This window comes from Barbus barbus (genome assembly GCF_936440315.1).
Source record: "Barbus barbus genome assembly, chromosome: 17".
NCBI classification, from domain to species: Eukaryota; Metazoa; Chordata; class Actinopteri; order Cypriniformes; family Cyprinidae; genus Barbus; species Barbus barbus.
In genome coordinates, this window is record NC_136745.1 from 1,226,706 (window position 1) to 1,254,114 (window position 27,409).

A 27,409-nucleotide genomic window follows, 5' to 3' on the forward strand; every position below is an offset into this window, starting at 1 on the left:
AAAAAGTTGGTACATCCTACATTGATGTACGTTGATTGGTCCAGTTATTTGTATTAATGTAGCACTTCACAAATTAATGTGATAAATATTCATACATATGTATATATATATATACACAATATATGCACTAATTATCATTTTGTAGCAATAAATTAAGCGGTTTTTATTCACAGTAGAAACCCTTGATTTACAGTAAAATATACTTTTATACTTTACTGGAGTAATTATTTTTCAGCCGACTTTACTTCTACTCCTTACATTTTAAAAATAGCCTCGTTACTCTTATTTCATTTCGGCTGGTTTTCATTCCGGCTTGTCATCGTCATGGGCGTTGCTAGGTCATTTTTAGGGGGGCTTTAGCACCCCTAAATTTCTGCTCAGCCCCCCTAAAAATCTTGCGATTCTTTCCCTTTAAATTTGAAACGGCAGCAGACTTCGGCTCCTCCCCATCTTTCTGCGCGTTCTTCAATCCACAGACTGCGGTGGCGTTTATCGATAGATTGTTATAATAATCTGTGCAGTTCTTTGTCTTAAATACAGTTTACAAAAAGTCATGGGAAAGCAATCGGTTTCCAATCTTCTGTAAAGTTTTCGCTGCATTCACCACTCATCACACCACAGCTGTTTCCTTCAGCGAAAGTATTTGGCTTGTACTCGGATGTTATACCCATCTATGCAATACAGTGGAATACTGCAATAAGTTTAGTATACCATCCTACCCTATTAATACATTTTTTTTTGTAAATATTTATTTATTTTTTATTATTATACCATCATTGGGGGCTGAGCCCCCCTAAAATGAAAATCCTAGCATCGCCCTTGCTCATCGCTCAAAAAAATAAAAAAAACCCATCCAGATAAATCATATTGATTACAATTGGGGTACCACAAGGCTCAGCACTAGGACCACTGTTTTTACACTTCACATGCTACCCTTGACAGATATCACTAGAAATATCGCACAGTATTAGTTTTCACTGTTACGCTGACGAGACACAGATATTTCCCAGATGACTGACGAAACCTACTAATTCGCTAAATTACAGTTTTTGCTCACACACTATAACTGAATAATAAGGCCCAATTTCCCAAAACATTTATTCATTTCTCAAAACAAAGACTCATTTCTCAAAACCTTCAACACATTTCACTTCACGAGTTCACACTTACATATATTTAGCACGAGTAAGGTAATGCGTATTTGGCGAGTATAGTAATGCGTAGTTGGCGTGCTGTCCTGGGGAAGGGCTCCGGGCTCAGGAATGGCCCCCAGAGTACCCCCCATAGTGTGGTGAGAACTCTAGTGATATCTCTTGAGTGGAGAAGGGGTGGTGGAGGGTTGCTGATTATCCGTCAAATTAATAGAGGTATGTCAGCTGTATTTATATCCGTGCATTGATTAATGTGTAACTGATGATGTGCTTTGGAAAAGGAATCCTAGTGGTGCGAGACAGAGGAAGAGGAGAGGATGAAGAGGGGAAAAGAACAATGAAGGGGACAGGGTCAGTCATTTGTTCCTGATGAAGTTCAAAGCAGTACAGTTGACCATGTTCTTGTGAATGGAATGAGCATGAAGGCCTACAGGCTCATGTACAGGGTTATTATACTACTTACGGTATAATTACAGTACACAGTAGCAGTACTTTAGATGAAAGAACTTTCATATTCCATGTACAGTAATACTGTAGAACATGTACAGCTTCAAACTCATAACCATTAAATTGATTTGTAGCCAGTTACAGTAATTAACAGTATACTGTATTGAGTGATCATATTCAGTGCGCTGGCATTTGAAATGTTCTAGTGCTTTTCATCTACTGAAGATCTCTTTACAGTAGTGAAAGTAAACTTTTCTTGAAGTTTATTCCTGAATTTCACTGTATCTGCACCCCTCTATTTATGCCGTATACTGTAATAGACATTGACTTGCAAAAGTTTCCTGTTTCCCAAAAGGAGGTTTTTGTAAGTGTTTTGAATCGATCTTTCTAGTGTCGTCTAGGTAGTGAAGTAGTGTATTTGTCAGGATCGTGTGTCATCTGAAGCCAAAGTTTCATTCTGACATAAGAGAATGTGTTTTTGACTAAAATATTTGTTTGCGACCTGGAAGTTTATAGTTCTGAGAAAATGATGTATTGTATCATGAATAGTGTATTAGCAACCTGGAAAAACTTTAATGGAATGCATAGCTGGTATTAAAATCTAGATAAGCAGAAATGTCTTATAGAAATCAGTATAAAGCACGAGTGCATGAAGTGGAGAATCATTAACATCATAACATGACAAGAAAGCACATTTTCCTCTAAATTCACATTACTGTAATGACCAGTTGACCAAAAAGATTCAGTCACTAAACATCAAACATATCAAAAATAATTTTAGACCATAGGCAATTAGGATGTCTGAATATATTACGGAAATATATAAATGCACAGCATTTGAAAATGACTTAAATCACTTTATGTAACACATTTTGCACTGAATGTTAAAATACAAATATACATAGTAGAGGTGCAGGCCAGGGAACTTTCAAATATACCTGTCTGTTTTGGTTATTTTGATAACGGAGTGTATTTTAGAGTAAAAAATAAAAATAAATAAAGTAAGCAACAAAAATTACAAAAAATTAAAATTTTTGCACTAGAAAATTCAAATCGGCTGCTTTGTTGAACAATAAAAATAATTTTATAAACAATAAAATACCACATAAATGGTATTTAAGACTTTGTAATACAATTTAAGATATTAAAGACCTTAAATTTTGAAAAAAGAAAAGAATTTAAGACAATAAATTCTACCATAATATATAAATATTTATTAGTTATATTGAGTTTTTGTTCACATTACAGAAACGAGAACGGGATTGTTTTTCAATTGCAGTAATGAGAGATTTAGGTCAATGTTTAACTGTCATGAAAATGCCAGAATGTCAAACATCTTATCCGTGCTTCTTTATGCAAACTAGAGTTTGGTTTGATGTGATCTGCGTCTCTGATGCTCACAGGTCTCCTGTCACGTGTGTGTTTCTCAGCGCTCTCCTGACGGCTCTGTGTTCAGCCTCCGCTGCTGCTGGAGTCACACCTGAAACACAAACACAGACGTGAGGTCAGGACCAGAGCTCAGTGTAGAGCAGCAGCATCTCACCTTCCTCACGGTCCTGACGCGCGTCCGCCTGAGCCTCGTCGGTCTTCTTATAGTAATAATCCTGATCCGGAGGACCGAACCTCTGAAACACACACACACACACAATAAACTATCACTAATCATATATACTATCACTAGATTTACAGCGGTGGCCATAATGATAAGAACACTAGTATTATCAGCAGCTAAAAATGGTTGTTAGTCAGTGTAACGAGTGGGACGGGGCCGAGAGCTGTGGGAACGGAGCGAGGCCGGTGGAGTTAATGATAATGAGTGCCACTCACTGGAAGGAGCGGAGACCACCGATGGCTGTCCGAGGCGGTCATGCTGGAGCGATAGAAGAACAGGTGCGACGGAAGGCTCACTACCGTTCTCCAGGGTCTGAGAGGGAGCGGAGGAGTCGGCACCGTTCGCCAGGAGGCCGGAGCCTCAGAACAAACTGAGACAGACTAAATCCAGAAGAACTGTGTCTCCATGACGCTTCAAGAAACCTCCTGAGAAACTCTGCTCAAGTGCACCGAGGACAAAAGCTGCTTTAAACACAAAGGATGCTCACAACAATTGTGACCCTGGAGCACAAAACCAGTCTTAACTCGCTGGGGTATATTTGTAGCATTGTCCATTTTTCCTTTATGACAAAAATCATTAGGATATTAAGTAAAGATCTTGTTCCATGAAGATATTTAGTACATTTCTTACCGTAAATATATAAGAACTTCATTTGAACAACTTTAAAGGAGATTTTCTCAATATTTAGATTTTTTTGCTCCCTCAGATTCCAGATTTTCTAAAAGTTGTATCTCAGCCAAATATTGTCCTATCCTAACAAACCATACATCAATGGAAAGATGATTTATTCAGCTTCAGATGATGCATACATCTCAAAAATCGAAAAATCGACACTTATGACTGGTTTTGTGCTCCAGGGTCACAAATGTTGATTTCATTTAGTTAATAGAAGTTAATTGATAAAGAAAATCTATGTATGGCATTATTTTTGACAGCATCCTCATTTTACAGCATTTTTACAAGTGCCTAAATCTTTTAACAGCACTGTAACTTTGCAGGAGGTTTCTTGAAGCGTCTTGGAGACACAGTTCTTCTGGATTTAGTCTCAGTTTGTTCTGTTTCTTCATGTCATTCCAGACAGACTGATGATGATCAGATCAGATTTCTGTGTGGAGCACTAAAATCTCACTGGATTATTACAATTAATGGCAAAAAATTATATTTCCTACTGATGCACTACAGCAAAAGATAGAAATAACTGACTTGAAACCATTTTTTAGCTGCTGGAAATGCTAGTGTTCTAATCATGTTGGCTACCACTATATATATTTACCTTATTAGGCCACATGAGGCTGACAAAGAGGATGATGGGAAGGCCCACGGTGACGACATAAACACCCCAGAGCCACGGCCTCTTCACCGTCGCCATCAGCAGCTTTTCAATCACTCCAGGCTACAAGAGGACGATGTGAAATACAGGAGATGTGCTCAGTGTGCTGCTATTGATCTACAAACACATTTCAGAGTCATATTCTCTTGACTGTATACGATAAAGAGTGTTATGTCCTGGACCTGGTCACCATTTCTTCAGTCTGCCTTCACTAGATGGTTTTATTAGGATGTGTCAGTGAATGCATTAGTTTGTTCCAGCTAAAGCAGACGGGCGATGCTGATCTTACGGTCTTTCTCTGGCCCCACGTGTCTTCCGTCCAGCGCCGGGCTTCTTCCAGACTGTCAGAGAGTAAGATGTTGTCGAACATCACATCTGCAGTGAAGGACCACAGCTCAAACCCCACGGCAGAAACAGAGCTCATGATGAACGGCTCGTCTGAACTAATACCAGGAAACAAACACAGATAAACTTGAGTACACACCGCTAACACAAGAGAAGAGAGATCACACACAGATGACACTAGAGTTCACAGATCGTACAAACAACATCAAAATCCCCAAAAACAGCGCCTTTAGCTGGATCCTGTTATCTGGAAATAGGTTCTTATTAGTATTATTGATACTAGATTTGATTGGGAATTGAATCGTTCTGAATTTTCACAAATTAATTATTGAGTTCAAACTGAATTAAAAACTTATGAATCATGAATCAAATAATAAATAATAAAGACTTCACATATGGCACATTGACATACTCATATAAAATTTGTTAAAGGGATAGTTCAGCCAAAAATGAAAATTACCCCATATTTTACTCACCTTCAATGCATGCTAGGTGTATATGACTTTCTTCTTTCAGACGAATCCAATCAGAGTTATATTTAAAAACATCCTGGCTCTTCCCAGCTTTATAATGGCAGTGAATGGCTGGTGAGATTTTGAAGCCCAAAAAAGTGCATCCATGCATCATAAAAGTGCCTCACACAGCTCTGGGGGGTGAATAAAGGCCTTCTGATGCAAATTGATGCATTTGTGTTAATATCCATATTTAAAACTTTATAAATCTCTGGCTTCCGCTAACTGAACATGCGTTCACGAGAGAGTGGCGTTCAGCGGATGGCGTAAGATGTCGATGTAACGTAAGCTCCGGTGAGATGCTAGTCTCACGAGAACCAAGTTTTGTTGACACAGCGGAAGCTAGAGATGATGGTTTATATAGTTTTAAATATGGAAATTTTTCTTATAAAAACCCATCGATTCACTACAGGAGGCCTTTATTCACCCCCGGAGTCGTGTGAGGCACTTTTTACTATTGTTAGATGTGATTTATTGGATTTCTTTTGGACTATTGAAAAATAACACCCATTCACTGCCATTATAAAGATGGGAAGTGCCAGGACATTTTTAAATATAACTCCGGTTGTATTTTTCAGAAAGAAGAAAGTTATATACCAAGGGTGGCTTGATGTGAGTAAATCATGGGCTATTTTTTATTTATTTTTTTAATAATGGGGCTTGTAAGTTATTGTCCACTCAAAATTTTACATCAACAGTTCTAAATTATAAATATTATTGCCCTTTCAGTCAGTCACGTTCAACATAACGTCAGACGTAATGGGATTCAGGGAAACGAGGGTTACGTACCTAAAGAGACAAACCATAATATTCCAAGTCCAAGGTAGGGGTGTGCAATATTGACAAAATATTATTTGGGATTTTTCGATAACAATAAAGAAAGAATATTTTGCTGAGTGTGTTTTGTGCTGGTATCTTGGCTGTTTTAGGACTGTCCTGGATAAATAACATGACAGCGCAGGTGCCGTAAGTGATTTATTGAATCATTCATTCAGAATGGCTGATTAATTTTGAAACAGAGCAAGTGGCTGTCTTTATGAATGAATCATTGACTGAAATTATTTGTTTAAAAACAGATTCATTCTAGGGCTGGGTGATATTGAAAAGTCATATCTCAGTATTTTTGGGATGAATGGCAATATACAATATATATATCTCTGTATTTTATACAAAGTTGAATGCATGTTTACTTGCAAGTCAATCACCTTTATTAAAACAGCTTGTTAAAAAAAAAAAAAAGGTTTCTTCCCTATTTGAAAATATACAGCTGCATAACATATATGTAAATTGTACAAAAAAAACAAAAACAAACAATACATTAAGTACATTAAATAAAATAGATCTGCAAAAACAACTGATTCAATTAAATAGAGTACAATTCCTCCTGCTTAACTAAATAAACAGCTCTGTTGTGTGAATAACAACAGAACAGTAGAAATTAGAAAACTATACTTTTTCAGAACAAGTAGGTTATTTTTGAGGTAGAATGTTCTTTACCAAACAAAGTATTTTATAGTATATCTTACAGCTTTTGTGCAAGAAAAACTAGGTTGTCAGCAGCTTCAGGCTTCAGGGATGCCATGATGCAGGGTATAATGTTACCACTGCATTGGAAACCCCTTTCTGAAGGGGAACGGGTTCCTGGTGCCAGAAGATTCCTGGAAAGAGTGTTTCATGTTCCTCTCAGCATTTGAGAGGATCGGTGTCACTCTCTACATTAACTGACAGCAAACAGTTTCAGATGCCTCTTCTCCTTGTCAGTGCTGATTGATGATTGAAGAAGCTTGCCAATGATGACTTCTCCTTTGCTGTTGGTGGCTTTATTGCTACTTGGTCTGTAGGTAATGCTGTGTTTGTCCCTGACCCGTGGATCCACAAGTGAGGCCATGTCCAACAGCTCACTAGTTGCTGGGTCAGTGTACTTGGCATTAAGGTAATCAACAATGCAGCTCTTGACTGATTTGCACAGCTCTCTGTCGCCCTCTTCATGTGTCAAGAGACTTGTGTTGAAAAGGTGCAGTACAGGTCTGACATATGAGAACAGTGAAGTCCTGAAGGGGTTTCAGAGCCTTCCAGATTGACTCCAGGACCTCGATGTCCTGCTATATTGGAACATTTGTCAGCAGACAGGACCTTTGTGGCTGCTGTCTCCTGCTCCAGGAGCCTCTCAATCATGTGCTGCCGTGATCCCCGGCTGAATCTGGAGCTCAGCAAGCTCTCTTCTCTTCCTTACAAGTCAAGTTAAGTCAATATTATTTGTATAGTGCTTTTAACAATGCAAAATGTGTCAAAACAGCTTTACATCGGCTTGATATAAAGCTGGGTGGCTTTATATCAGCTTTACAGTATTTATATGGGAAATAGTTTGTCGAAATAGTGTCATTCTCCTCTGGCCAGACAAAATCAGCAGTTTAAATCTAGGCTAAAGCAGAATCAGACTGTGCAAAGGACTCATCTGGTTCCTGTGTTCTTGTCCCGATGGCCGTCTTGGAGACAGGGTCTTCACTGGGGATCAGTCTCTGGGGCTCATCTAGGTGTCCTGCTGTAGAGGTCATCTCTAGGTGCTGATCCACCATCTGATCTGGATACAGTCTGGATCTGGGTGGCTGCCGTGACCTCGGAATAAGAAAGAAACAGACTAATACACTCTTTCGCTGCAAGCCCCCAAATATCAACTAAAAAACGGCGGGCCCCACAACCACCAAAGACTGCAGGCCCAGCTCACCCTCCTCCTCCTGCGAGAGCTCTCCGGCCGCTGCCACAACGCCAGGGCCCAAACCCCTCTCCATCTGGTGTAGGTGAACCAAAAACAACTGATAACAGCTCTCAGTGATATGTGTCGGGTCCCCGCTATATTAGCAGCAACATTCACAAATGTTTACAGAAAAAGCGGGAACCCAGCATGCCTATTTCTGTTTTATCACGTGATAGAAAGTCTAAGGCCTTCTCAAGCCGTACGGCTGACCCATCTAACCTGCGGTCTATAATGCATCAGTCTAATATTGCTGTAGAGACAAAATGTAAATCCATCAAGTTAGCATTTTTTAATATTCACTCACTTAAAAATAAATCATTTCTGATCAACGATTTAATAACCACAAACAACCTGGATTTTATGTTTTTAAATGAAACATGGTTAGAAGACAGCTGCAGTTCAACAGTCCTCACTGAAACAGCCCCTCCTAACTTTAATTTTATAAGTGTCTGCAGGACTGTTAGGAGAGGTGGAGGTGTAGCTGCTCTGTTTAAAGATGTTTATCAGTGCAAGCAAATGTCATTTGGTCAGTATTTATCTTTTGAATACCTAGGTATTGTGCTGAAAGGTGCTCCACGCACCCTGTTTATCATTATTTACAGGCCTCCAAAATATTCTCCAGCCTTTGTTGATGATTTCACTGAACTGTTATCAATGATTTCCTTAGAGTTTGACTGTTTTGCTATTGCAGGGGATTTTAATATTCACATAGATAATGCAGAAATCAAAACTACAAAAGAAACGATAACTGTTTTAAACACTTTTGACCTGAGTCAGCATGTGCACGGACCCACACACAATCGTGGACACACTCTAGATTTACTCATCAGTAGAGGTCTAAACATCTCATCCATTGTAATCAAGGATGTAGCACTATCTGATCACTTCTGTATTTTCTTTGATATATTGATCTCGGTCACCACTGAATCTAGATCTGTCTCTATCAGTAAGAGATGCATTAACGAGAACACTAGTGCGCTATTTATGAAGGCAATATCATTAACACCAAGCATTTCTGCAGACTCTGTTGATCTTCTCCTGGAGTCATTTAACTCAAAAATTAAGAATGTTATTGATGATATTGCCCCGATAAAGGTCAGCAAGAAGACGGGGAAACAGAAATCAATTTGGAGAAAATCAACAGCAGTTCAGAGCATGAAAAGACAATGCAGAAAAGCTGAGCAGATGTGGCGGAAGACGAAACTCGAAATCCACTATAGCATCTATAAAGACAGCCTTCATGCTTTCAATGTGGAACTAGCCACAGCTAGACAGACTTTCTTTTCAAACCTTATAAACAGTAACTTAAACAACACCCGCACTCTTTTTGCGACTGTTGAGAGACTGACAAACCCCCCAAGTCAGATTCCCAGTGAAATGCTCTCCGACAGCAAATGCAATGAGTTTGCTTCCTTCTTTTCTGAGAAGATCAATAATATCAGAAAGGAGATTGGCACATCCTCAAGTTATGCAGAGGTCACACAGATTCGACTGCAATTTCAAAAAGAAGTGACTGTGTGTTTTTAAAAAAATTGATGATAAAATTTTGGAAGAAATAGTACAGCACCTTAAATCTTCAACCTGCTATCTTGACACACTTCCCACATTCTTTTTAAAAAATGTGCTTAACTGTTTAGAAGCTGATCTCTTAGAAGTGGTGACCGCCTCACTTCTTTCTGGGACTTTTCCAAACTCCCTTAAAACTGCAGTTGTTAAGCCCTTTCTGAAAAAGCGCAATCTTGATAACACCATGTTGAGCAACTATAGACTCATATCAAATCTTCCTTTCATAGGTAAGATTATTGAAAAGGTAGTTTTTAATCAGCTGAACAACTACTTAAACTCAAATGGATACCTGGACAATTTTCAATCTGGTTTCCGAGCACATCACAGCACAGAGACAGCACTCATTAAGATAATAAATGATATTCGCGTCAATTCTGATTCTGGCAAAATATCAGTGCTGGTACTACTAGATTTTAGTGCTGCGTTTGACACTGTCGATCATAACATACTTCTAGAGAGACTGGAAAACTGGGTCGGGCTTTCTGGGATGGCACTCAAATGGTTCAGGTCATACTTAGAAGGGAGAGGTTATTATGTGAGTATAGGAGAACATAAGTCTAAGTGGACGGCCATGACATGTGGAGTCCCACAAGGCTCAATTCTTGCACCGCTCTTGTTTAGCCTGTATATGCTCCCACTAAGTCAGATAATGAGGAAGAACCAAATTGCCTATCACAGCTATGCTGATGATACCCAGATTTACCTAGCCTTATCTCCAAATGACTACAGCCCCATTGACACCCTCTGCCAATGCATTGATGAAATTAACAGTTGGATGTGCCAGAACTTTCTTCAGTTAAACAAGGAGAAAACTGAAGTCATTGCATTTGGAAACAAAGATGAAGGTCTCAAGGTGAATGCATACCTTGACTCTAGGGGTCAAACAACTAAAAATCAAGTCAGAAATCTTGGGGTGATTCTGGAGACAGACCTTAGTTTCAGTAGTCATGTCAAAGCAGTAACTAAATCAGCATACTATCATCTCAAAAACATTGCAAGAATTAGATGTTTTGTTTCCAGTCAAGACTTGGAGAAACTTGTTCATGCCTTTATCACCAGCAGGGTGGATTACTGTAATGGTCTCCTCACCGGCCTTCCCAAGAAGACCATTAGACAGCTGCAGCTCATCCAGAACGCTGCTGCCAGGATTCTGACTAGAACCAGAAAATCTGAGCATATCACACCAGTCCTCAGGTCCTTACACTGGCTTCCAGTTACATTTAGGATTGATTTTAAAGTACTTTTACTTGTTTATAAGTCACTCAATGGCCCAGGACCTAAATATATTGCTGATTTGCTCACTGAATATAAACCGAACAGACCACACAGATCATTAGGATCGAGTCAGTTAGAAATACCAAGGGTTCACACAAAACAAGGGGAGTCTGCTTTTAGCTATTATGGGGCCTGCAGTTGGAACCAGCTTCCAGAAGAGATCAGATGTGCTAAAACATTAGCCACATTTAAATCAAGACTCAAAACTCATCTGTTTAACTGTGCATTTGAATGAGCACTGTGCTATATGTCCGAACTAACTGCAATGAATTTTATGTATAATAATTTTCTTTAAATTCATTTTAAATCAATTTCTATATCATTTTAAATTTCCTTGTTTTTATTTCCATGTTTTTATTGATTTTTAATGTCTATTTCACTTTCTTTTATGTAAAGCACTTTGAATTACCACTGTGTATGAAACGTGCTATATAAATAAACTTGCCTTGCCTTGCCTAATATTAGCGTAGATGCCATTCTTCTAACAATGTAACAAATACATCAGGTGTTTTGGGAAGTGTTCCCGGTTCCGGTTGGCCTAATTAATGCAGCCTAACAATCCTTTAAAGGATTTGAATTATAGAAATGCGATAGTGTGTTATGTGTAAGCCAGGTTAAAGAGATGGGTCTTTAATCCAGATTTAAACTGACAGAGTGTGTCTGCTTCCCGAACAGCGTTAGGTAGATTGTTCCAGAGTTTGGGCGCTAAATAGGAAAACGATCTCCCGCCCGCAGTTGATTTTGATATTCTAGGTATTATCAAATGGCCAGAGTTTTGAGATCGTAGCGGACGTGAAGGACTATAATGCGATAAGAGCTCACTCAGATACTGAGGTGCCAAACCATTCAGGGCTTTATAGGTAATTAGTAAGATCTTAAAAATATACGATGCAAGAACTCTAGCTGCTGCATTTTGTACCAGCTGGAGTTTGTTTATTAAACGTGCTGAGCAACCACCCAATAAAGCATTACTATAATCTAGCCTCGAGGTCATGAATGCATGAATTAATGTTTCTGCATTTGACATTGAGAGCATAGGTCGTAATTTAGATATAATTTTAAGATGGAAAAATGCAATTTAACAAATGCTAGAAACATGTTTTTCGAAGGAAAGATTGCCATCAATACGCCTAGGTTCCTAACTGATGATGAATAATTTACAGAGCAGCCATCAAGTATTACACAGTGATCAAGGTTATTACATGCAAACGTTTTTGGTCCAATAATTAACACCTCTGTTTTTTCAGAATTTAGCAGTAAGAAATTGCTAGTCATCCAGTTTTTGATATCAACTACACATTCCGTTAGTTTTGCAAATTGGTAAGTTTCATCAGGTCGCAAAGAAATATAGAGCTCAGTATCATCAGCATAACAGTGAAAGCTAACACCATGTTTCCTAATGATATCTCCCAAGGGTAACATGTAAAGCATGAAAAGTAAGGGGCAAAGTACTGAGCCTTGAGGTACTCCATTCTGCACTTGTCATTGGTATGATACCTCTTCATTTACTGCCACAAATTGATGGTGGTCAGATAAGTACGAGTTGAACCATGCCAGTGCACTTCCTCTAATGCCAACATAATTTTCTAGTCTATTTAAAAGAATGTTGTGGTCGATAATGTCAAACGCGGCGCTAAGATCCAGTAGCACTAATAGAGAGGTACAACCACGATCAGATGATAAAAGCAGGTCGCAGTTAACCGCAACGCGTCAGTGCATAAATGTGTTGTTTTTAAATTCTAAAGATATGTGAATAAAGGCTTTTAAATTTTTTCATTCTATTCGAGTGCCTTGGATTTATGAGTTTTTTTATGATAAAAGCAGGTCGTTTGTAACTCTAATGAGAGCAGTCTCAGTACTATGATATGGTCTAAAACCTGACTGGAAATCCTCACATATATATTTTTTCTCTAAGAAGGAACATAGTTGTGATGATACTACCTTTTCTAATATCTTTGACAGAAAAGGGAGAATCGAGATCGGTCTGTAATTAATTAATTCTTCGGGGTCAAGTTGTTTTTTTAATGAGAGGCTTAATAACAGCCAGTTTGAAGGTTTTTGGAACATATCCTAATGACAATGATGAGTTAATAATATTCTCTCTTTTAGGAGCTTAGATGGAACAGGGTATAAAATACAGGTTGTTGGTTTAGATGATTTAACAAGTTTATACAATTCTTAATTTCCAATAGAAGAGAATGAGTGGAATTGTTCCTCAGGGGATCTATAGTGCACTATCTGATGCGATACTGTGGCTGACAGCTGCATGGTTACAATTTTATATCTTACTGGTAATTAGAATAATTTGCGCCTCAGCTGAGAACGAGCCTGTGTGATTGTGCAAAGTGTTAGTTTCGTCTTGAGCTATTAGCAGTCCTACCTTATTGGCTGGGCTGATCAGAAGCCGGTCACAGCGACTGTGAAAGTATTTAAACTGCTGGGTGGCTGCTCTAAGGTTGGGAAAGCCGATTAGTCACCAGAAGAGACGGACGACAGCTCGCGTAAGTGTTTTGAATAACTTGGTCGCAGTTCTGTTGTTTAAATTATTTACTTGCTACTTACTAAGAAGGAATAGTTAGTTTCCTACCTATTTGTACTCTGCATTTTCGTTGGTGTTCCTGTTTGATTGCACTTACTGGTAATTAGAATAATTTGCGCCTCAGCTGAGAATGAGCCTGTGTGATTGTGCAAAGTGTTAGTTTCGTCTTGAGCTATTAGCAGTCCTTTAACCTTATTGGCTGGGCTGATCAGAAGCCGGCCACAGCTGTTTTCACTCTAGTTTCTTAGACTGTATTTATTTGATGTCAGAGCGCTGACGCGGAAGTGTTCAGCCTCCTCGTGTGAAGACCAATGAGTGTAAAGACAGACGACTTTTTCCTGCGTGACTTTGACCGAGCAACGACACCGAGCACACACTTAAGTATTGTTTTTATCTTCCCTCACACTTTCCTATCCTCTATCCTTCCATGTCTATCATGTGTTTCCAAACCATTCCGGTTCTCTCTCAACCTCGCTCTAAAAATACACGCAGAAGGTTACGTAACCCTGCTAACCTGCGCACTATCTCTACATCTTCCACTGCACCTCTTTCTTTCTCTGTAGGTCTTTGGAATTGCCAGTCAGCTGTCAACAAAGCCGACTTAATTTCTGCATTTTCCTTACATTCCACACTCAGCATCCTGGGCTTGACTGAGACCTGGATTCGTCCAGAAGACACGGCAACCCCAGCTGCTCTCTCTCACAATTTCTCTTTCTCTCACACCCCTAGGCAAGTTGGCCGGAGTGGGGGCACTGATTTGCAAATACTCTACCCGCTCTCCCCTAGGCAATCTCAACTCATTTGAATCGCATGCCGTTACTGTGACAGCTCCTATAAGACTCCAGATTGTGGTAATCTATCGTCCCCCGGGCCAAATACCACCAACCTTCCTAGATGAGCTGGACGGACTGCTGTCCTCTTTCATGGAGGATGGCACTCCACTCTTAGTCTTCGGCGATTTCAACATTCACCTAGACAGGCCTTATGCTACAGACTTCCAGTCACTCCTAGCTTCATTTGATCTCAAACGCCTCACCACTACTAGCACGCACAAATCAGGTAACCAACTCAACTTAATTTACACACGCAATTGTTCTACGGATAACATTCTGGTACAACCACTACACATCTCTGACCATTTCTTCATTACATTTACTTTACATTTTGCTACCCAGGTGCCACCATCTCCCTTGCCGGTTACTTTCAGACGCAACCTACGCTCCCTTTCCCCCTCCCTTCTTTCCTCTGTAGTATCCTCCTCTCTTCCCTCGCCTACCCATTTCTCTTCTCTGGATGTAAATGCAGCCACTGACACTTTATGCTCTACCTTAAGCCGGGCTCACACTGTGCGATTTTTAATAGTCTTTTGCGATTGTTGCTTGTCACACTGTACGAACATGATCCCCATGTCAGACTGTAGGATCTCAGTTGTCTTAATGTCAGACTGTACGACAGTCAAGACGCGACAAAAACGGACGTACTCAAGAAGACTTGTCCGGAGTTTTACGTCATCAATACGTGACCCGCATTCTCTTGCTATAATGGTAGCTAGCAAACAACAGCAACATGTAGCGTTATTTTAATACATGCCTTGATGTTAAAAAAAAAAAAAAAAAAAAAAAAGACGACGTGTGTGGAGCAAGTCATGGCTGGGCAAAAGAGGACTTTATGGACTTCCAGTTCTACAGAGCGAACTTGAGGTAATTTTGTTATTCAAGTTTAAACATCCTGCCCCTTAATAAATAAACTTTAAGTAAACTTTACTTTGTACATATATTGTTTTTATAAATAATTAATGGTTTGAAGTTGTCGCGCTAATTGCGTCATCAAGTCCAGTGCTCCTATTGGTTCTTGGTTTGACGGTCTTCGTAGGAGATGTCACACTGCAGGAAAGTGTCTGAAATCTTCTGACACTGCCAGAATTTAATCGGAGGAAAAAATTGATCGCAACGGCCATTAATCGGCTGTCGGTGAACATGTCAAACCAGCGATCTAGACAACCGATTTTAGCCTAGGATTATAGGAATCTTTTAGGATTTTAGGATTTTCAAAATTTGTCTCAGACGACCAAATCGTGGCTAAAATCGCACAGTGTGAGCCGGGCTTTAACCTCTTGTCTAGACGACATCTGTCCTCTCTCCTCCAGGCCAGCATGGGCTGCTCCTTCTAACCCCTGGTTATCCGATGTTCTTCGTGAGAATCGGACCAAACTCAGAGTGGCAGAGAGAAAATGGCGCAAATCAAACGATCCGTCGGACCTGAGTAGGTATCAGTCTTTGCTTTCATCTTTCTCTACTGAAGTCCACACTGCCAAATCCTCACATTTCCACAACAAGATCACCAGCGCTCCAGACATGCGTAATCTCTTCAGAACATTTAATCCTCTCCTCTGTCCCCCTCCTCCACCTCCCACCACTTTGATAACCGCTGATGACTTTGCCTCTTTTTTCACAGACAAAACTAGAACAATCAGTAACCAGTTCTCAACTCCACAGGACCTCCAATTAACCACATCCACTGCTCTAACTCCCATCTTCTCCTTCTGTCCCCTCACCGAGGCAGAAGTATACAAAGAGGCCTCTCCAGCCATCCTACAACATGTCCTCTCGACCCAATCCCCTCACACCTTCTCCAAACAATCTCTCCCACACTCTTACCGGCACTCACACAACCCCACTGATCAAAAAACCTACATTAAACGCTTCTCTTTTAGATAACTACAGACCTGTCTCTCTCCTTCCATTCGCAGGGAAAACACTCGAATGAGTTGTCTTCAACCAGCTCTTGCAGTTTCTTTCACAGTACAACAAACTGGATGCTAAACAGTCAGGTTTCAGGAGTGGCCATTCAACAGAGACTGCGCTACTCTCAGTCACTGAAGCCCTGCGAACTGCAAAGGCTGATTCCAAATCGTCAGTCCTCATTCTGCTAGATCTTTCTGCTGCTTTTGACACTCTCAATCATCAGATTCTCCTGTCTACCCTCTCATCACTGAGCATCACTGGGATTCCTCTTCGCTGGTTTGAATCCTATCTCACCGGTAGATCCTTCAGGGTGACCTGGGGAGGGGAGGTATCCAAACCACATCAACTGGTCACTGGAGTTCCTCAGGGATCGGTTCTTGGACCCCTCATCTGCTCCACATACACTACATCGCTGGGTCCCATCATACATGCACATGGCTTCTCCTATCACTGCTATGCCGATGACACACAGCTCTATCTCTCTTTTCAACCAGATGACCTAACGGTAGCTGCACGGATCTCAGGCTGCCTGGCGGACATCTCGGCATGGATGAAAGAACATCACCTACAGCTCAACCTGGCAAAGACGTAACTTCTGGTCTTCCCTGCCACTCCAACTCTACAGCATGACTTCACGATTCAGTTAGGCTCATCAATGATTACCCCATCAACTTCGGTCAGAAATCTTGGTGTAATCTTTGATGACCAGCTGACCTTCAAAGAGCACATTGCAAAGACTGCTCGATCCTGCAGGTTTGCACTACACAACATCAGAAAGATCAGGCCCTTTCTGACAGAGCATGCTGCACAACTTCTTGTCCAGGCCCTTGTTGTTTCTAGACTGGACTACTGCAATGCTCTTCTGGCTGGTCTGCCATCAAACACAATCAAACCTCTACAAATGATTCAGAATGCAGCGGCACGACTGATCTTCAACGAGCCCAAAAGAGCGCATGTTACACCTCTCCTCATCTCCTTGCACTGGCTACCAGTGGCAGCTCGCATCCAGTTCAAGACACTGATGCTTGCGTACAGAACTACCACAGGCTCAGCACCCTCCTACTTCCACTCACTATTACGAACCTACATCCCCTCCAGAAGTTTGAGATCTGCTAGTGAGCGACGCCTTGTGGTATCATCACAGAGAGGCTCAAAATCACTCTCCAGAACATTCTCGTTCACCATTCCTGGCTGGTGGAATAAACTTCCCACCCCTATCCGAAATGCCGGATCCCTGGCAATCTTCAAGCAACAACTGAAAACTCATCTCTTTCGGCAGTACTTGACTTCATCCTAAACTCAAAAAAAACAAAAAAAAAACAATTCCCTCCATCTTTCTCTCCGCTTACTAGCTTGTACTTATTTGAACAATGACTGAGACTTGGTGTTACGAGCACTTCCTCTGTCTGATTGCTTCTTCAAGATTAATCGCTTTTTGTATTCCCCAATTGTAAGTCGCTTTGGATAAAAGCGTCTGCCAAATGACTAAATGTAAATGTAAATGTAAATCTCTAATAGTTTCGATCTTGGTGCTGGGTAATATCTGCACCTGCTGATGTTATTTTTTTTTTGTTAATTTAGCCACTGTATTAAATAAATACTTGGGGTTATGTTTGTTTTCTTCTAAAAGAGACGTAAAGTAAGCAGATCTAGCAGTTTCTAATGCTTTTCTATAGGACAGGGTACTTTCCCGCCAAGCAATACTAAATACCTCTAATTTAGTTTTTCTCCAGCTGCTCTCGATTTTCTAGGCTGCTCTCTTTAAGGCCTGAGTGTGCTCATTATACCAAAGTTTTGGACTCTTTTCCTTAATCTTCCTTAAGCGTAAAGGAGCAACCGTATCTAAAGTACTAGAAAAGTGAGAGTCAATAGTTTCTGTTACATCATCTAGTTCTTCTGAGCTATTGGATATGCTAAGGAATTGAGATAAGTCAGGAAGATTATTTATAAAGTAGTCTTTTGTGGTAGAAGTGATGGCTTTACCATATTTGTAACAAGGAGTTTGCTTTACAGCTTTAGCTATATGAAATATACACGGAACTAGATAATGATCTGAGATATCATCGCTGTGCTGCAATATTTCAATGCCACTGACATCAATTCCATATGACAGTATTAAATCTAGAGTATGATTTCGACAATGAGTAGGTCCTGAAACGTCTTGTTTAACACCAGTGGAGTTTAGAATGTCTATAAATGCTGATCCCAATGAATCTCTTTCATTATCATTAAAATCACCAGCAATTAGGACTTTATCTGCAGCCAGCACTTCCTCAGATAGAAAATCAGCAAATTCTTTAATAAAGTCTGTATGGTGCCCTGGTGGCCTGTATACAGTAGCCAGTACAAACATCACAGGGGATATATCATTAACACTTGTTTCTTGGATCAATGGTTTTTGGCAGTGTTTTAAAACCTTCCTGTTCCAACAGGAACCTTATCTTTAGTGATGTGGTAAGCTACCGTAAGACACGCTGCGGTAAAAGAACTACCAACAAGCGTTGCTTTCGGACAGAAACTTTTTCAGGCTAAACACTCATCATACTGCACTTTCTGGTGATTTTGCAAGTGGTGGAAGAGATTTGGGGCTAAATTTGCTAAACAGGGCAAATTATAGTTAGAGCGCAATTCCATAAAAGTGCTAATAGGAGGGGAAAATTCTGAGAGTGATTTACTAACAAATTAAAGAACACAGACGCAACATCTCATTTCCATAATGACCAGCACAATCTACCAAGAGCAGTGCAAATTTCTGCCTGCTTTAAGACATAAATAAGGCGTTAAATAATGGCGCAAATACCAGTAATTTCACGAACACAAACGTTAGTAAATCGCAATTCATTCCATAAATATTGTGTCTGAAAGGGAAACTCCTACAAATGAATATTCAATAAAGTCAGGTGCAAAAAACTGTGTCCACACCTTTTTAGTGCTAATTCTTCACTGCGAGTCTTTAGTAAATCCTGACAGTACTATTTTAATGCCAAAAGACGGTTTGCGCTAGTGCAAGCTGTTAGTAAAACTGGCCCTTGATGTGCTTCCACTTTTTGTCACAATCATTTTATAACATTCTTTGATCAGGTGGCTTGTTTTTGCTGCTCATCAGATCTTTTAAATCCCAACCATCTCCAAATAATTTAACCATTGTTTTTCTTTTTACTAACCAAGTCATCTTCTGCAGTGTGGACCAGCGCTGTGTCGCAGGAGAACTTGCGATGGAGTGGGCGAGGTACGGTTCACGGAGTGAGACTGTGGGAGGGTTGCATCAAACTAGAGGTGCATTTGACTTGAAGCGGCGCTGCACAGAACGATAGATGAATGACATCAAGTCAAACACACCCCATATCGATATAAACATCCCGTATCACATTGAATAAAGATATCAATATACCGCCCAGCCCTAATTCATTCAGGAACGAAACACTGCAGTCTTGCTCTGAGACGCACAATTGTTCTGCTCCGGCTTTGTTTGGAACTATCTTCATTGGCAAAACAGAAAAGAAGGACAATATTGTGTCTGAAGTCACTCAAGATTAATTTGTTTTTAACTGTTGTATAAAATTATCCCATTTGCGATTGCACTAATATTCAGGAAAACAGCACTCTTGGTTGTGTGATATTACTTAACTATATCATCCCTCAGGGCCTTTGCTAATGGGGTGAAAGGTGGTGATGATTATAGGGGCCCAGGCTGTGGGGGACCCCAGTGATTTCAACTGACTGCACGAGAAAAGTATAAAAGATGCTCAGGACGGTTGACGGGCTACTGCTGCGCTTCGTCACGGAAGCTTATCATTTGCAATTGTTTATAAGCCTTGCCAGTTTAATGCATTCAAGAACAAGATGCGAAAGAACTCAACTGAGTACTTGAATTGCGTTTTGCATCTTCTTGCACTTGAATGATAACAAATACTGTACATACAAAATTATGTAGAAATGCCCGCCTTGATGAGTATCCTTGAAAAACTGTCGGTTATTTGTGAATATAAACAGTTGAGAAAGAAATTAGATGTGTATCATTATATTGTTGTATTGTCTCTTAAAGGGGCCGCAACATATTTACTAGCTGAGTCCTTAATGTTAATACAAGAAAAAAAAAGAGAGATAAAATCACTCACTGCTCTTGACTGAATTACTTTTGTAGTTTTAACAATAATTCAACTATATTTACTTTAAACAGTGAAGAATATGCAATGCTATTTTACATTTGATTATTCAGTTTCTGTACCTGAACACCTACACACTTTAAAAAACTTCAATCATTGTTTAATGTGTATCTTTGTTCTATTTATTTATTTGTACTATTTGCACAATTTTCAATTCAAACAGGGTTCACACGGCCCTGTCATACTCAGGGTTCCCACTCTTTCATGAACACCAGATTCAAGGACTTTCAAGGACTTTTTAAGCACCATTTATTTTATATCAAGCACCTATCAAATTCACACGCCAGCGAATGTAGTGTCATGAAAGACCTTACAGTACTAAACATTTTACTTACACGTAACATTTACATTAAAAATGTCAGAGTAATAATGTTTTGAATGTGTAGGTTTCATAAATTAAGACCGTTTTGAGTAGTCGTGTTCGAAGAATTTAATGAAATCATTGAAGTTAATACTGGTAATATTCAAATACAATTTCTAAAATATTTTTAGAAAAACCGCAAACTACAAAAACAAAACAGTTTTTTGCTGTAGTTCTGTACAAGATTTAAATTTGACAGAATTTCACAATTTTTTAATGAATAAAAAGTGGTTAAATGTTGTAATAACACTGTAAACCTGTTAACATAAAAAAATTAGCATGTTCTCTCAATAGAGACGTTACTCATTAATAAACAACTCAAGTCAAAATTATTTTGTAAATCCCATTTTTTTCATCCTTGACCTAGAGGAATGCAGCTGCTCAAACATGAACATTTTAAACATTGTACATGTGCAAATCTGCAAATAAATATAAAGAAAAGAAATAAAAAAATAGGACTTTCTATTTGCTTTTAAACTGTAAACGCGTTTTTCAAGTTCTACATTTTCTCCTTAGCTCCATGTCGCAGTAAGTTTTGGGAGTTCATTTTTAGTCCATCTATCCTGAAAAGTCTGTCTTGCAGAGATTGACTAAAAATGAGCTCCTAAAACTTACTGCTATTCTGGAAGATCAATTCTTCAAACAGTGGTACAAGAGGATGTGGTGCTGGTCCATCAAGAGTCACCCAGTGTTCATTTCGTTGACCAATACTTTATCATAATTTTCATCAACGACATTTTTTTTCACTGACGACAACGAGACGATAATGAACGAAAACTCTTTTTGAATGACAAAAATTATGACAAATCTATCTATCTAATCTAAAATGTTAGGGAGGGACAATTTGGGAAGAGATTCATTCAGAACGAATCTGCTGCATAGAAGGTTAGATGCAAACATATGAACCGGCGGGACATAAGCTAAAATACACTTGCTGCACGGCGCATAAAACATTAAAAAAATTTCAATATGTGGGAGTAAGAGGAGAGCAGACATATGCATAAATCTGATGACGCAAGAGAGAACTCAATTCGGTCATGTTTTCGGAGCGCAGACACTGAAGCATACACACACAGAAAGTGCGTCTCACAGGCACAGCACGTGAGTACTCTTTCACGTCGCATGAACGGAGAAATACACACAAAATGATGTCGAAATGTCCGTTTTGACGAGTATTCACGTAATATTATTCTCATTAAGTGAGGGTAATTTTTTAGGATTTTTTACGCAAGCAAAGTCTCTGAGAACCTGACATCTAATAATTCTGGAGACTCCAGGAAGGTTGCAGTTCTGGAACATGGTGGCGCTGGAGACTAAATGTTTGATGGTTTACACCTAATTCTTCACATTAATTCTTAATTATTTTGCAGTTACCGTGTGTCTTATCTTCTCCACCTGTTTTTGTCTAACCCCGCTGTAACCAATGAGCATTTCGCTGACCAATGGTCATGTCTTAACTTTACAATTTCTGTATTGCATTAGTTTTGAATATTTCTCATTGGGGATTTAATAATTTTTGACTTTTCAGTTAAATCTCTTTTTTGGCTCATTTTATCTGTAAAAGAAAATGTGCCTAATAATTCTGCACACCTGAATACAAGGAGTCTTTCACTTCCAGCCTTCATGGGCAATTATATATCACTTATAAATGATTAATTACAAAATTAATAGTAGTTATTAAGATTGATGTGGTTTGGAATCGGTAAAATGTTCTTGGAAATAAATATGATCAGAATATCAACGTATCACTCACTTTACACAGAGTGTGCGTGATCGTGTAATCGAAAGTGAAAGTGAACTGCGAGCGCTCATTCAGATGTGATTTCACTTATTAATAGCGCGAAAATGATATACGATATTAGAATGTTTGCGGGAGCGGCACACACACGTTGCGGGAGCGGGCGGTAATGGTCAGACACTCAGTGGAGCGGCTCAAGAACACTCTAGGCTGCACATCAACACACGCTAAGCTTTTTTCGCACTACCCCATCTCCACCCCAATTATTTGTGCCGTTTCGTTCTGTGACAGCACATATAGGACAATTTTGAAATAGCGCCATAAACTACATTTATTTTAAATTTAATTCAAGCACTTTCAAGGACCTATGTTTGTTTTCAAGTACTTTCCAGGCCTTGAATCCATATGTCTGAAATTCAAGTACTTTCAAGAAGCGTGGGAACCCTGCATACTGTATATATACAGTATATATTCATCATGCAGTGAATGCATTGGACTGTCAATGGTTTTTGTTTTTTTTGTATCCCTAGTCCAACGTTTGTCTTATACTGTCTATACATCCTTCAAATTGTTCTCTTAATCCATACTTTTTGCAGACAAAGTTGTTGAGTGTTCAAACAAGGTTGTAAATATTGGTTTACTAAAGAATTTAAATTTAAAAAGTGTAATCAGAGACTTTTTCTGTGACTTCATCTGTATCTGAAGATTGAAGATTATAAAAGCCACTCATTCAACCAACTCATTAATTCATACACCAATTCAGAAAAGACTAACACAGTTTCCAGGACTAAATATTGAATCACCGTGTACTGTACAGCTATCACAACTCATCTTCCAGATGAATGATGTATAAATAACTCATATGTAAACATCATAACAAAGATCAGCACACCTTCCATGTTGTTCTGTCTTTGGGTCAGAAGACTGCACCCCGTCCCCCGAGGCAGGATTTGCTGAATACTCCTGCTCTTGTGTTTCGTGAGCAGATGAGGCCATGTCCTCAAACAGACTGCCTTTATTCATCAATGTCAGGTCAACCAGGATCTCAAACCTGTTGTCAGGATACAAGTCTGAAAAGAACATTTTTACTGAAACAAAACTGCAGCCAGAATGTCATTATGCACGGTCAGACACTTTCAGTACAGTACACAAGAGCTGCTATTAAAACATTAGCGGTCTAGTTCATTGAAATCTAAACTTCAGATGCAAATAACATTGAACGTGAAATAAGACGGAGTACTCACTCAAAGTGTAGAGATGTGGACGCTGGTCAGTGAAATAGTCTCTGAGATCTATCTCTGGTTGTCGAGCGTGTTTCTCCTCATACGTCCCTGTGACTGGATTACGATGACGAAAGATGAAGTGTATTTTGTGTGTGCTGCCACACTTATCTGGACCGAACATGATGGTGTATGGGGTGGCGTCGCTGAACTGGCTCTAAAATCACAATCACAACACCACTAAGGCATGACTATATCATTAACCCTCAAAATTATTTCTTCTTTTCAGAAAATGAATACAGCAATATTTTACAGAAAGGCCAATAGGAAGAGTGCAGAGTTAGCTCTTCCATGTGATGAGAGTGAGGATGAGTTAGCCTTCAGTGAAGGTTAAATGATACAGATCTACTTATTTTGGGTTTGCATGAATTCCAACTATATACATCTATCAGTTTCTAAAAGAAATGTGCATTTAAATAGAAAAGGAAATCATAATTTTATAGAAAAACTATATATATATATATATATTTTTTTTTTAATCTGTTTTGATTTGTATGATTGAAGCTATTTAATGCAATAAAAACTTATTTAGAAAGAAAAAAATATATATATATATATGGTTAGAGCACAGTGCATACCATAGAGGGTTAACTGTCTCTGTTGCTTTATTGTTTGCTTCATTTAATAAACTGATCTAAAACACTAAGCTAAACCTGTTCAAGTGCATAGCAGTATTATATGCTGTTATTATGTGTATTATGTGTATTATGTCAGACATTACCAAACGGAGATCGTCTGAATGAGACAGTAACTTGATGTAGGCGCCACTACAATCAACCCCCTTTTGGAAGATGACTTCATACCTGCAGATGATTTTAAAAGACGTTTTGGTCAGGTGGTTGTATTTGTGTTTGAAGGAAAGTGGCAAACTGATCCAGACGTCTTACTGTAAGCACAGAGGTCTGTCTGTGAAGTGATAGGTCTTCCGCAGGTACGCAGATATGGCGTGGTGTTTTCCAGGAGACTTGAGGACCAGGACTGTTTCCCAGTAATCTCACTTCTCTGGACTCCTCTATAACCCACTCCCCTGTAAAACAAAGGGCTTTCATATGACAGCTGATCTGAGTAACTGTAACAAGCAGGATAATATACAGTACAGTCATCATGTCATTAATGCATTATTAACCCCTTCAGACCCGTTAATGTGTGATCACCCTTTTACACCCCAAACCTCACATTTGAACAATACCACACTGCTTTTGTTATAAGATCCAGTATTCACATTTATTTTCACTAAATGCATACCATTGTATTTGAGAAGTTCCAGCTGGTCATCTTTCACTGCTTTAGACAGAACCCAGTTTCTTCAGTGCAAACAAGGAACAACTGTGTTAATGATCAAACACTTCATATCTGGACATAACAGGGATTAACATATCTAATGTACACTAAAATATGATTTATACTTACATATTTTATACTATATTTGTATGTTTTTTCAGTGATAAACTGAAGGGTATGGAGTCAATTTAATGCCACATATATGAAAAAGAATAAAGTTTTGCAAAAGAAAAAGTTTTTCATAAGAAAAATAAGTCATTAGTTCAAAAGTCAGCATGGCAGAGCGGAGGCCTGCGGGTGGATTCCAGGTTTGTAAAGTTGATTGTTTCCTATTATTTCTCTAACATTCAAATGTGTGTTGTTTTGTTAACTAAATGCGATTACTATTAACGTTGTTTGTCAAAGTATACTTTATTTTTCTTTTGCAAAACTTTATTCTTTTGCATATATATATGTGTGTGTGGCATTAAATTGCCTCCATAGAAGGGCCTCACCTGTCCAGCGCTCCGTCAAACGCCTCCGCGAAATAAGCCTGCTCCGGTGTCGGGACGCGTCTGTACGCGTTCTGACGCGCGATTTGAGCATGTTTGAAAGAAAGAAGCAGCTGTAACAATACGTTTACGTTGATTGTTCCCAGTGCAGTACACGCGTTATATTTAGCTGTGCTCCGCTTCTATGAGCCACACACAAACAGAAGAAGAGCAAACGCAGGCAGCGCATCATGTGTTTCTGCAGAAGCTCAGCTCGATCAGACTACAGCTGGACCTCTGCTGATTCAGCTCAGATACTGAACAGAGCGCTTTACAGCATGCTGGACTGGTATCGTGCGCGCTCAGCTTCCTGTGTTTTAAGGTTATTAAGGTGGACTTTGATCCGTTTTGAAACCTTGTGTCTGTTTCTGTGAGATTGCTCAGGAGTGAAGTATTCAGAACTCATTAACAAAGGGCCTTGATTTATTCATTACTCAGCTGTGGGCCACAACAGGTCACCAAAATCAACAATTATTCAGATTACACCAGTGTTGGGCTAGTTACTCAAAGGATGTAATATATTACTCATTAGTTACTCCTTTCAGAAGTAATTGTGTTGCTCTCTGGAAACAGTAATTAGTTACACTACTGTTTCTTCACACCTCACAGAAGTTGTAACTGTGTATCTTCCACATATAATTATTCTAGAACATTACTAATAACATATTTCTGCCTCATTTCACCAAAATCCACACTAGATCAGTCAGAAGTTATTATAAACACTCAATAGTGATTAATCGTGATATTCAAGCAGAAGTGTTGTATTTATCTCATTGTCATGTTTAGCTTGAAGCTGATTGTACTTTCTCCGTTACCCATATACGATTATATTTCATTATGTATTTTATCAAATCACATAAGTATGAAAGGAACTGTGTAATTTTCCAAAAATATTGTATAGTAATATAATGCAGCACGTTGATCAGAGGGATGTGGGTGAGATGTAATGCCAGCCAGTGTTCAGATCATCTTTTCCTGCCAAAATCAATATAATCTTTCCCATAATCCGAGCTTGCCTGCCGCACTGGAGAATCACATGCATGTGCGAGTCATGACAATTATGAACATAAATCTAGGAATTATTTGATTTTAAATCAGTGAGGTTGAGGCATCAAAAGTAACTAATTTTTAGAGTCTTTCGCTGCGGTTTCTGAACAACTGGGCATAAAGACAGACCTGCCATTGGTTCTTCATTGATTTTGTTTAGTAGTTGTGATCTGTCCTCTTCCCTTATGAAAACTAACCATGGGTTTACCACTAATAAAACAAAAACAAACATGGTTTTGCTACACTAACCATAGTTTAACCATCATTTGTAGTAAAACTTTGGTTATACTAATGTAATTAATACTCCAAAAAAACACAATGGCTACTACACTTTTACTATAGTAAATCATGGTTACTTTTCTTAAGGGTTTGTATGCACCTGTAACAAGACTCAAAACTATTTTGCATGGATATTGTTCTGGTTTTCACAGTGCACAGATGTGTTGTCATACTAGCATAAAGCATGACTCACAAATACTGCTGCAGAAGATGACAACATTCATTCTCTACAGATGCACAACTCAAATCATTGCAGGGCTGATGTTTAATGACTGAGTGCCACTGTAATCCTGTAAAAATAAGAGATGGAGGAAGGATACTAGCAGAGAGCTTTCTCCAGGTCCTCCATGGTGAAGATATGAACTTGTATAATGTTTAGATGTTTGAGAGGTCAAAAGCTTACACATCTACATCCGCTGCTCATTGTGACTGCTGATAAAACCCTTTGCTT

General features: G+C 39.1%; 1 pseudogene across 1 annotated transcript; it reads right to left on the reverse strand.

Moving 5' to 3' along the window:
- Positions 1 to 2,995: 2,995 nt before the first annotated feature.
- Positions 2,996 to 27,382, reverse strand: LOC306883194 (calnexin-like; annotated as a pseudogene). Its single transcript, XR_013785914.1, has 11 exons — positions 27,362 to 27,382; positions 25,597 to 25,775; positions 25,067 to 25,125; positions 24,709 to 24,848; positions 24,543 to 24,624; positions 23,786 to 23,978; positions 23,434 to 23,611; positions 4,830 to 4,983; positions 4,484 to 4,603; positions 3,142 to 3,223; positions 2,996 to 3,078 (listed from the first exon to the last, which is right to left on the reverse strand). The product of XR_013785914.1 is annotated as a calnexin-like (transcript).
- Positions 27,383 to 27,409: the final 27 nt, after the last annotated feature.